The sequence below is a fragment of the Rhinoderma darwinii genome, chromosome 9 (genome assembly GCF_050947455.1).
Source record: "Rhinoderma darwinii isolate aRhiDar2 chromosome 9, aRhiDar2.hap1, whole genome shotgun sequence".
NCBI lineage: Eukaryota > Metazoa > Chordata > Amphibia > Anura > Rhinodermatidae > Rhinoderma > Rhinoderma darwinii.
This window is the reverse complement of record NC_134695.1, coordinates 43,945,100-43,954,738: the sequence shown is the minus strand read 5'-3', so window position 1 is coordinate 43,954,738 and position 9,639 is coordinate 43,945,100. Positions and strand designations below refer to the sequence as shown.

Genomic DNA, 9,639 nt, shown 5'->3' with positions numbered 1-9,639 from the left:
AAGCCCTCCTGAAGAAATTGAAGGATTGTGTTCAAAGAGACTGGGTTTGCTGAATTCCTGGAACACCAGGTGATGTCATTTTCTCCCGGTCAGTCTGGGGTAGCGCATTCCAGAAGACTGGTGCAGCACGAGAAAAATCTTGGAGACGGGAGTGGGAGGTTCGCATTATGGCGGATGTTAATCTGAGGTCGTTGGCAGAATTTAGAGCGCGAGTAGGGTGGTAGGCAGAGTTGAGGGAGGAGATGTAAGGAGGTGCAGCACTGTGGAGAGCTTTGTGGGTGAGAGTAATATGTTTGAATTTAATTCTGGAGAGTATGGGCAACCAGTGCAGTGACTGGCAGACGGTAGAGGCGTTCGTGTAGCGGTTGGTCAGAAAGATGAGCCTGGCTGCTGAATTAAGGATCGATTGGAGAGGGGAGAGTTTAGTGAATGGAAGACCGATTAGTAATGAGTTACAGTAATCAAGACGTGAGTGAATCAGAGCGACAATGAGAGTTTTGGCTGTTTCCACAGCCGACATTGAGACACTCCTTGTTCGTCCTTGCTTGTTTATATAAAAAAAACAGTTGCTAGGTTGTCTGACTGGACCAGGACCTGAAGATTTTTTAGATAAGTTTGAAAATAAATTAGTGACAGCCCTGAGTTCCCTCATGTTGGAGGATAGTAACGCTTCCTTCTGACTCCATCTGTTCTGAACCCATAGATGATCTACATGGGCACCCCAACCCCAGGAGGAGGCATCCGTTGTGAGGACTTTCTGCGGTTGGGGAACGAGATACTTGCCGGATCGGAGAGTGTCTGGGATTAACCACCAGCTGAGGTCTTGAAGAGTAAAGTTCGAGATTTGGAAGAGAGCATCCATGATCTGAAGATGTCGAGCTGCAACGACCTCATGTGCGCTTTGGCCTAGGGAACTGCATCTATAAATGAGGTCATTAGACCTAGGACTTTCATAGCCCCTCGGACGGATACCTTTGATTGGTGAATGAGGTGTTCTATTGAACGCCGTACCGTAGCAATTCTCTCTGGAGACAACTTGACTGTCATTGACTGAGAATTCACCATGAACCCTAAAAATTTCAGATTCTGTGATGGTCAGAGTTGTGATTTTTTGAAGTTCACCAGGAACATGTGATGGTGAAGAAACTTCAGTGTGGTGTGGAGATGTTCTTGGAGTAGAGGTTTTGATGGCGTCTTATTAGCCAGTCGTCCAAGTAAGGCACCACACATATTCCTTTCAGCCTCAATGCCGCAGTTAAAGGGAATGTGTCGCGAATGAAACCTTTTTTTTTAAGTAAGTTACTTATTTCTATTATATTTTTACGTTTTTTGCTGTATTTTTTTTTTTCTTCCACATGGTGGAAAGTATGAAAAATGAAATAATAATTTGACATGTTTTCCTATGTTGGCCACCAGGGGGAACACTTCCCAGAATTACAGCAAGGTGAATAAGGCAAAGCAACCTGACTCACAGCTGCCGTAAATGTGGGAGGGAATCTCACCCCCCCCTCCTACAAGCCAGGAAAAGGTGTCTTCAAATTGCCAAGCAGCGTCCGGCTGCCATATTGAGTGTGATTCTGCAGCTGGCAGAAGCAATAGGACACACCAAAAGGCTAAGACTCTGTTCACACGCTTACTAAACAAAGGGAAAACAGCTCCTGATTTTCAGCCATGTTTTAATCAAACTCGCATTTTTGGCGTCGTTTTTTATGGCTGTTTTTGGAGCTGTTTTTCTATAGAGTCAGTGAAAAACGGCTCCAAAAACATCCCAAGAAGTGATGTGCACTTTTTCTTGGCGGGCGTCATTTTACGTGCCGTTTTTGGAAAACGGACGCGGAAAAAACGTCCTGTCGGAACAGAACGCCGTATTTTCCATTGAAACCAGAGGGCAGATGTTTGTAGGCGTTCTGCCGGCTAAAAACCTTGCATGTGAACATACCCATAGAATGATGAAAGTGAAGTGAATGACTTTTCAGTTGACAGGTTCACACGGCGTGTATTTGACATGTTTTTTTTGCGCATTTTACGTGCCAAAAACCACATAAAAAAACGCTTGCTTACGCTTTTTATTTACATAATTGGTAAAGTGCGCTGCTAGTACATACAACGCGCTTTAAACACACGTGTTTTAAAAAAACTGTTGGGCCGTTAGTTTTTTACGCAAGCGGTTTTAAAAAATGTGCTGCGTAAAAAAGAACAGTGGCTGGGTTTGTGTATGGCGTAGTTGCATGTTTAGGGGGAATTGTGTGTGTGTGTGTATGTATGGGGGGGTGCTTGCCGCTGATTCTTCAAAACAACTGATAAGCGGCTATGAAGGATCAGCGGCGCCCGTGCATACGCCACATGTGCTACACAGACACACACACTCAGCTGCACAGATACACACTCAGCTCTACTACACACAGACACACACTCAGCTCTGCTACATACACACTCAACTCTGCTACACAGATACACCCACACTCAGCTCTGCTACACAGACACACACACTCAGCATTGCTACATCTGACAAGCTTAGCTACGCACACCGTCCACACTGACAATACATCTAGCGACAGGGGGGGCCGTCGTGGGTCACGAGAGCGGGGGTCTGTGAGAGAGAGAGAGGGACAGACAGAGACACATACCTTACCTGCAGTGTAGATGGTCTTCCTAATGGCGCCTGCTATCTCCCTACAAACAGCTTCTCTGCTGTGTGACTCTGACCTGCGTCTGCACAGTACAGAGCCAAATAGCAGAGGTAATGGACGGGAGCCGTTCATTGTGCCCTATGCATTGTAGCTGCCGTATTCCATCTCTGTATGTGTCGTTAATCGACAAATACAGAGATGAAAAAAAAATGGCGGCCCCCATAGACAAGTAAAAGTATGAATACATTAAAAAGTAGAAAGTGACAACACAAATAAATGCAATTTTTGTTTACATTATATTAAAAGCAATATAATAAAAAAATAAAAATCATGACACCTTCCCTTTAAGACCACTACAATTTTTGTGAACACTTGAGGTGCTGACGAGATTCCGAAGGGTAGGCAGGTGAATTGGAAGTGCTTTATTCCCCACTGAGTCTGGACCGCTAGTCGAAGGAATTTTTTTGTGAGCGGACAGGATACGGATATGTAAATATGCATCTATAAGGTAGATCGTTGCAAGAACATCGTTTTTCTCCAGGAGGTTCATCACCGACCGGATAGTCTCCGTCTTGAAAGTTTTCGTCCACAGATATTGATTGACAAAGGTCAGGTCTATAACCGGTCTCCAACTGCCGTCTGATTTGGGTACTGGGAATACTCTGGAGTAAACCCCTTGCCCCCTCTCTAAGACTGGAACATCTTCCGAGGCTGCTTTCTGAAGAAAAACCTGTAAAAGATGATGGACTATCGTATTGTGATGAACATTAAGAACAAAGTGGTCTGGGGGGACATCTTGAACTCTAGTGAGTATCCTCTCTTTATAGTTGTCGTCACCCACTCGTCGGATGATATCACCGACCACTGAGAGGAGAACCCTTGAAGTCTTGCCCCTACCTGTAGGATTGTACTGTCGTCATAACTCACTGAGTTTTTGATTGGGGTTTTTCTTCCGAAAGGAGGGTTTTCTCGCTTTGTTCTAAAAATGCGCTGACGATCTGGAACCCTTCTCTTAAACTTTGGGGAACTTCTCTTCTGATCCTGAAAGTAGCGCCAAGTATCGTTCCTTTTAGGTTCAGGAAACTTGGCCCCTTTGCCTTCCCCTAAGGATTCCAAGATATTCGTAAGTTGGGGACTGAATAAGGATTCTGGCTAAATCCCCTGGAATCCTCCCTAAGAGAGGAATTAACTGGGGTGGAGCACAATATACAAAGGTCTGACTCAATGTCGTCAGGAAGGGGCTGACGGCATTTCCTGCAAAGTCTGTGTCTTGATTTGTGGGTCCTTTTCCTAATTTCTCTTCTAGAGGCAGACATCTAGATAAGAGCCATAATTTCAAAAAACGCTGGCATTTTATGCCCGCCACATCCGCGCATCATATCCGGGGGCGGAGCAAGGAGATATCACTTCCACCCCCATCCATGCCTCTGTAACTCCGAGCAGCACTTCCGGATACCGGAAGAGCGCGGGCAAGTGGTCCGGCAACTCGTCCCGGACCTCCGCGTCGGGGATGAATTAGGAAGTAAATATATCTCTTCCTGCTGCCGCCATTTCGGGAGAGGCGAAGTGCCCCGTCACCATGTACCAAGGAAAAAATCTGCCATCTTGGTACACCTTTGAGGCTGAGCGACAGAGACCCCTCTCTGTATACAGCCCGGATTAAATCTATTCTTCGGTAGGATAGAGAACTGTCTCCGAACCTAGAGAGAAAGAAAAAATACGTTGGGGCCCGGTCACCGGTACATACTTATGGGAGAAGTCCTTAATTGTTTAATTATTTAATACTTATTGCTAATTAACCTGTCTCTGCTTAATTGTACCTAGGGGACGAAAACCTATTTGTGCTGTGCTGCCAAGGACGATCAGAACACCAAAATTTAGCTAAAAATGTCAAAATTTGCATGTTTTTATCCATTTAAATGTATCTATTTGCAAGACAAATAGTTATATCACACAAAATAGTTGCTAATTAACATTTCCCATATGTTTACTTTAGATTGGCAGAAATTTTTGAACATCCTTTTATTTTTCTAGGACGTTACAAGGCTGAGAACTTTAGCAAAAATTTCAAGGCTATTTTTTCAGGGACCAGTTCAGTTCTGAAGTGGCTTTGAGAGGTCCATACAATACAAGCCCCCATAACTCATCCCATTTTAAAAACTGCACCCCTCAAAGTATTCAAAACAGCATTTAGAAACTTTCTTAACACTTTAGGAGTTTCACAACAATTAAAGCAAAGTAGGTGAAATTTACTCATTTAATATTTTTGAAGAAATTCCATTTTAATCCATTTCTTTTTCTGTAATACAGAAGCTTTTACCAGAGAAACACAAATCAATATTTATTGCCTAGACTCTGCAGTTTTTAGAAATATCCCACATGTGGCCCTAGTGTGCTACTGGACTCAAATACCGTCCTCAGAAACAAAGGAGCACCTAGTGGACTTTGGGGCACTTCTTTTTATTAGAATATATTTTAGTCACCTTGTCCCGTTAGAAGAGGTCTTGTGGTGCCAAAACAAAGGAAACACCCCAAAAAAGACCCCTTTTTGGAAACTACACCCCACAAGGAATTCATCTAAGGGTGTAATGAGCATTTTGACTCCACAGGTGTTCCACAGATTTTATTAGAATTTGGACGTGAAAATGGAAAATGTTAATTTTTTTCCAATAAGATGTCGTTTTAGCTATAAAAAAAAACAATTTCCATAAGGAATAAAGGACAAAAAGAACCCCAACCTTTGTAAATCAACTTCTCCAGAGTACAGTCATAAACTGCTGTCTGGACACACGGCAGGGCTCAGAAGGGTAGGCGCGCCATTTAGCCTTTGGAACATAGCAATTGCTGGATTGGTTCTTTGGCACCATATCGCTTTTGCAAACCCCTTAAGGTACCAGTACAGTGGAAACTCCCCAAAAGTGACTCCATTTGGGAAACTACAAATTGGGCAGTGAAAATAAAAATTTAATTTTTTTCCAGTAAGATATAGATTTAGCAAAATAAAATATTTATTTTCTCAACAAATAAAAGGAGGAAAAGACCCCAAACATGTGTAAAGGTATTTCTCCCGAGTACTGCAATACCCTATATGTAGTCATAAACTGCTGTTCAGGCACACGGTTGGGCTTAGAAGGGAAGGAGCACCATTTGGCTTTTGGAGTACAGATTTTGTGGGAATGGTTCATAGACGTTCATAGACGTAGTGGTACGAGGGCTGTTTTTTTGCGGGACAGGCTGTAGTTTTTATTGGTACCATTTTGGGGTACATGCGACTTTTTTAACACTTTTTATGCTATTTTTTGGGAGGCAAAGTGACCAAAAAACAGGAATGCTGGCACAGTTTGTTTTTTATACAGAGTTCCCCATGCGTTATAAATGACATGTTAACTTTTTTTCTCCGGGTCAATACGATTCCGCCGCTACTAAATTTATAACGCTTTTTTTATGTTTTGCAACTTTTTGCACCATAAAATTACGTTTGTATAAATAATTTATTTTTTCTGTCGTCATGTTCTGAGAACCATAACTTTTAATTTTTTTTGTAATACATGCGACATTTTGATCACTTTGTATTCCAATATTTGGAAGGAAAGGTGACCAAAAAACAGCAATTCTTGCATTGTTTTTTTTACAGCATTCACTGCGCGGGATAAATAATAAATAATTTTATAGTTTAGGCCGTTACGGATGCGGCGATACCAAATATGTATGGTTTGTTTATTTTTTTAAATAATAAAGGACTTGATAAGGGAAAAAGGGCGATTGTTTTATTTTATTGTATGAAACTTTTATTTTTTTAACTTAGTCCCACTAGGCGACTTGAAGATCTAACTGTCTGATGTCTATTCTAATACATTGCAATACCTATGCAGTGAAATGCATTAGAACTGACAGTCGTTTACTGACAGCGAGACGATTAGGCTCTGCCTTCAGGCGGGGCCTAATCGGCTTCCGTAATTGGCAGACCCGGATGCCATTGTTAGGCCTCCTGTTGCCACAGCAGCCGTCGGCACCCCCACTATCAAGTTGCGGGGGTGCCGATTTGCTACAAACCACTTAGATGAAGCGATCGCTTTTGTTCACTGCATCTAATGATTTAATGGCGTGGGATCCGAGCTATCTCCGGTCCCTTCTGTTGGATCGGTGGTGTTCCGACAACTTGAAACTGAACCAATCCAGAAAACAGGGCGAATGGTCGCTCATGGCACATACATAAACAGCACAGAACAATGACTTGGCTCTTTTGACGTCTCCTACAGACATGTCACCACTTTAGTGGTGGTTGCACACCTACTTCTCTGCCAGAGTTTGGAACCATGTAACCCCAGTTCTTGTGACTGTTGTTTGCCTCAACTTCAAGGATCCGATTTTCATGGCAAAGCTGGAGGCTCTGCCATACACATCTACTGTGGAAAAATAATGCTTCAGTTCTAGTGGAGATGCAGGGTGCTGTGGCTTAGTTGGTTAAAGCGCCTGTCTAGTAAACAGGAGATCCTGAGTTCGAATCTCAGCAGTGCCTTCTAGTTTTAACCCCACACATCTGATTTAAATGACAACTAATGCTATAAGCAACAGTGATATATAAATCACCCTATGCTAACAAAACAGGACTATCAGAATATATTTTGCCATGGTTCGATGAGCATTTCATATATTAGAATCTTTGTCTTACAGTGATTCTGCAGGTGATATTGCAACTGCAGAACAGGACCCATAACAGGAATTCTAGATGTGCCATATGCTAATTACAGCGCCTTTCAGTCTGATTGGTTAAAAGGCACCATGTGGCCAAGGCCATGGCACTTGTGATGGAAAGGCTTGAAAAATGATTTTCAGGAACTTTAAATATAAGGCGCTCAGTCCTAATTATATATTTTTCAATGTATTCATGACAGAAATCTGCCCCATTTTCCTTACATTTATCATGCATGTCTTAATAGGAGAGCAGTTTTTAAAGTTACAGATAGACAGAAAGATGCCACAGCTAAAATAATATATATCTAGATGTAAAAACGAACACTTAGATACTAAAAGTTAGTTTAGGCCCCAGCGAGATTTGAACTCGCGACCCCTGGTTTACAAGACCAGTGCTCTAACCCCTGAGCTATGGAGCCTTTCTTGAAAAACTTTTGGGAGAATAGAAGTAGAGGAAATTAAAAATTAAAACATTCAGTAAGCTTTCATATGTGTGCACATGAGCAATAACACTACTCCTGGCCATTAAATGACTTCTATATGCCATTTTTTTTTGGGCCTTTTTTCCCTCTGCAGGCTTTATCTCCAATTTTCAGTTTTCTCTCTTACTTTCAACGTCGGCAGCGTGTAGCCCATGAAGGAAGTGATGTGTCGTGGGCTGGCTTGGTGGGTATATAAGGTGTGCAATAGGCTGTCTGAACACTGATTGTTGTTGCCATGGGTAAAAGGGGTGATTTATCAGTTGCAAAAAAAATTATTATTGGCTTTCGATTTCTTAAACAGCGCAGTATGTGAACTGCTCGTGTGCTGCTGTGGAGAAAGTGTATTGTGAGTGGACAAATGGCACCATTGGGAATAACCAAAGTGGAACCTGCAGAGCACCACGTGCCATTGATGCTAATAGGTGAATGTCGGCTACGAAGGTGCGCGAGGGTAGAACAACACGTTACAGTGGAGAAGCTCATCGGGGAGCTACCAGACGTGTGTCAAAAACAACAGTTCGGCGTACCATACTGCGTATGGGGCTCCAAAGCAAACGGTTGGTCACTGCTTCTATGCTAACAAAGGTGCATCGGAAAAAAAGTATCGGAGTATAGGAATTGGACCACCGATGTTTGGCAAATGGTTGCCTTCTGCAATGAGTCACATTTTCTGCTTCATCGAAAGGATGGACGTTGGCATGTCAGACGAGAAACATCAGAGAACAAACACTCTGCAACCATTGCTGGAAGAACACAAGCTGGTGGCGGCAGCATTATGGACTGGGGAATTTTTTCATGCCATTCTCTGGGTCCACTCATCCATGTGGAAGGCATTCTGAACCGATTTGGGTATGAATGCATTGCTGCAGAGCACGTCCACCCATACATGCTGTTTGTCTTCCCTGGGTCAGATGGAATCTTCCAGCAAGACAATGCGACATGTCACACGGCTAGAAATGTCCGACAGCGGTTGGAAGAGAATAACCAAGGCTTCAAAGTTCTTCCCTGGCCCCCTAATTCGCCAGACTTTAACCCAATTGAGAATTTGTGGGACCACATTGATTGTCTTGTTTTCTCTATGGATGCTCCCCCACACACCCTCTAGCAAATGTGGGATGCACTGCAGTCAGCATAGCTTCAGATACCTGAAACAACCTACCAGTACCTTATTGAGTCACTCCCAGCCTGTCTAGCTGCTGTCCATGCTGCACACGGCGGGTACTCTGGATATTAGCTGATGGTCATAATAATGAGACTCGACTGTGTAGAAGCAGTACCAGCATGGAGGACATTATACAGCAGTAATGATCAGTGTAGATGCGAATCCAGACCTGGGGCGAGATCTAACACTTACTACCTGTCACGAAGCGGGTTAGTGGACTCACTAGGCCGTACCGCCGTAGCGGGGAGTCAGCTGGACAAGCAACAGGAAACCCCAGCAATACAATGTCCCGCACAAGGGTACCTGGATAGCCCAGACAGTGGCCGCAGCTCTGGCACTGATGGAGATGGGTGCAGCAGATAACGCCAAACGTGGTGGTTGACACAGGTGCCGCAGATTGCGCCCGACGTGGCGGGTTCCGCCGGACGTGGCAGATGACACAGGACGTGGCAGATTCCTCTGGACGTGGCAGATGACACAGGACGTGGCACGACTCGATACTATAGGCACAGCACGGGAAACAGGAACAGGTAAAAAGGCATAGGTAACAACTGGAACGGAAAACACTAAGGGACCATTTTCAAGACAGACTGGGAAAACTAACAACGCTCAGGCAAGGATCAGGCCTGGGGCCTTCTTATAGACCAGGAAATCATGGCAGTTGATGATG

General features: G+C 43.6%; 2 non-coding genes across 2 annotated transcripts; one reads left to right on the top strand and one right to left on the bottom strand.

Annotated features, from left to right (window-relative positions):
- Positions 1-7,075: 7,075 nt before the first annotated feature.
- On the top strand, positions 7,076-7,149 carry TRNAT-AGU (transfer RNA threonine (anticodon AGU)). Its single transcript has one exon. It is a non-coding gene; the product is annotated as a tRNA-Thr (tRNA).
- Positions 7,150-7,671: 522 nt separating this feature from the next.
- Positions 7,672-7,744, bottom strand: TRNAT-UGU (transfer RNA threonine (anticodon UGU)). The gene has a single exon. It is a non-coding gene; the product is annotated as a tRNA-Thr (tRNA).
- Positions 7,745-9,639: the final 1,895 nt, after the last annotated feature.